We start from the raw sequence: 3090 nt of genomic DNA, 5'->3' as shown, positions 1-3090 counted from the left end.
ATCTTTTTTCTTTACTATTAAACTTGGGGAAGGGTGGCCAAAGAATTGAAAGAACGAATTAGGAGTTTTTTTCGAGGCAAATGCTAGTTAAAAATAATAAATATAAGCCACAATAATAAATTTATAATATTTTTTTATTTCTTTTATTTTTAAGTTTGCAATGTTCAATATGATTGATTGTGTAGTAACAAGATTTCAAACATGAAATTTCAAAAGAAACATTATTATTTTTTTGGTAAATTTTTTGGGATTAATCACATTATGAGTTTGGGTTAGACTTTTGGAACCATCTAATGTGATTCATCATCAGGACATTGTCCCTACTATTGTATTGTATTCCAGCGAGATGGATGAAGAGAATGTCGAGAGGTCCTGTCCTGGAAGGCAACAAAGCACAACGAAATAAATGAAAAGTGAGAACTATGGATTTTAGTCAACAGGAGTGTATTCATTGGAATGACTGAATTTATTGGAATTTCCCGGAATGCAACGAAACTCAACGAAATAAATGAAGAAATAAGTCAATAAAGGAAAGATTAGAACCATGAATTTTATTTGGCAAATCAAGAGGAGTGTATTGATTGGAATGACGGTGAAAAAAAAATCGTTGAAATAAATGAAGAAATAAGTCAATAAAGGAAAGGTTAGAACCATGAATTTTATTTGGCTAATCAAGAGGAGTGTAATCATTGGAATGGCGGTGAAAAAATCAAGAGGAGTGTATTGATTGGAATGACGGTGAAAAAAAATTGATATTACTGTAGATGGTTGTCTGCATAAATACGTAACAAAGGATGAATCAATAAGTAAGAAGGGATGGTTGTCTAGCTACTTGCTTACCAAGCACCGGTTGTGGGTTGACGGGAATTATAGTTTTTTTTCTATGTTATTATTTTTGAGGGTGGCCAAAGAAGTGAAAGAATGAGTTGGGAATATTTTTGACGGCAAATGCTAGTTAAAAATAATAAATATATGTCATAATAATAAATTTATAGGTTTTTTTTTATTTTTTATTTTTATTTTCTAAGTTTACAATTTTTAATATCATTGATTGTGTAACTACAGGATTTCAAACTTGAAATTTTAACACACATTATTATTATTAAGATCGCCAGAGTACTTTCTTTTTTTTTCTTCGTAAAAACTAATTCTATTAAGAGGACGTATGGTACAATAAGAAGTTACAATCAAGAGAAGCAAGAAAACGGGCAGCCGGAAAGGATAGACTATCCACCTCTGCCCCTAAGAGAATACAAGAAGAGAGCAGTGCTAAGCAAGTAGTAACAAGAAGAACAGAGTAACAAGAGCAGGACAAAGGATTCTACCCAACGTGGGTAGAATCAACTATTCGGCATTTTTTCCCTTTCTTTTTACCAACTTTGACCCAACCAAGATGACTCTGCTGAGCTGGCATAATTTGCAAATTGAGCTGGGCTGACGGAGAGGTCTCCTTGTCTGAATCCAAGGGAGAGGACTCAAGAGTTCTTTTCTGTGAGTCAGGTGGGACATTAGATTCCTCAGGACCAGTCGAGGGCGGATCCTGTGCCTGCTTTGCGTCCATTCCTTCCGCATCCTCTTCCTCTTCATCTGAGCTGGAATCAAAATCATCCATGGGGGGAGGATCATGAGGTTTCCAGCTTTTGGATTTCAGCTTAGGATTGGCTTTATTCTTTTGGGTAGGCATCAAGGGACAAGAGCTTTGAAGGTGCCCTGTGAGATGGCAATTTCGGCAGCGAAAGGCTGTGTTCTCGTAATCCAGGGTTTGAGTCCAATGGAAGTCTCCAATTTTGAGATTAATCTGATCAGGTAGACCTTTCCTCATGTCTATTTCTACATAGATTCTGGGGAAGGAGTATATGCCCTTTTCCCCTCTAGAGGTGTCTGTGGCTAGAAAGCGGCCTAGAGAATTGCCGATTCCTTGGAATACAGCAAAGTGCCATAGATGCGCTGGGAGATTAGGAAGTCTGACCCAGATGGGGAGCTTGGTGATGATTGCTGTAGAGGGATCGAAATCTGGGAAGATCGCCAGAGTACTTAGTATATATGTCCTTAGTATATATGTAATAGAGGGATTTCTGACTTCCTTGTTTTACCATTCATGAAATAAGTGGATCTTTCATTGTCCTTACTATTGTATTGTATTTGTATGTTTTGATTTAATATATATATACTCTTCAAGCTGGATGAGTTTAGCAGACTCCAATGATAGTTATATTATTTGGGATTTCTGTGATATTTATAAATTTCTTTGAGCAGTTGGAGAGACCTTGAAATTAACAAATAAAATGTGAATTTACCTGCAAGGGAATGAAATACACATTTCATTCTCTCCCAAAATTATACAGGGGTACAAATGCACTTTATATTGGCATTGTTATTGTTCGGGCTACAAATGCACTTTACATTGCCATTGTTATTGTTCAATGATTAATTATTTTTTCAAAATCTATTAGAGTTAAAATTTACCAGACGGATTGCTAGATGCAATTTAGGGTAGTTCGCATTTGATATGATTTAGAATTGTCCTTTCACAAACATTAAATCTTCAATAGAGTATTTACTTAGTATTTACTTAGGAGAAAATGATTAAGACAATTGACATGCTAATGACTCGTTTTAATCCACACTTTTGAGTTTCCAGACGCCGTACTACTCGAGAGAGCTATAGGTAGAAAAATAAATTCAGCCCTCGAGAATGCAATACATATTAAAAGAAATAATTCATGCACTTTGAATAGATAAGAAGATAATTGGATGTCATTTTTTACTGTTTTATTTTGTCAAAGTTGTTATCACTCAGGTTGTCCCTTGGCTCCTTAAGGGATACGGCCGAGGTAACCACAAACCAATCTTTGGATTGCAGGTTCTAGCCTACCTGCAATCAGAGAGGGCTCTCTCTTTATAATATAGCTTTGTTTTTGGGTGATTTTAGGCTAGTTATGACGTACTTGTGGGAAGGATGATGTTTGCAAGTAGAGTTGGGATGCATAGTGTGAGAAGTTCAAACCATTGGGCATGGAGTCAAGGATAAGGGCTTGCTGTTGCGTTTTCTTGGTCACAAGGGAAATACAGAGCAAGATAGCTACACAT

Source organism: Pinus tabuliformis, chromosome 1_2 (genome assembly GCF_031772625.1).
Source record: "Pinus tabuliformis cultivar Carrire ecotype Pingquan chromosome 1_2, CPIR1, whole genome shotgun sequence".
In the NCBI taxonomy this organism is placed as follows: domain Eukaryota; kingdom Viridiplantae; phylum Streptophyta; class Pinopsida; order Pinales; family Pinaceae; genus Pinus; species Pinus tabuliformis.
This window is presented reverse-complemented; position numbering follows the sequence as displayed.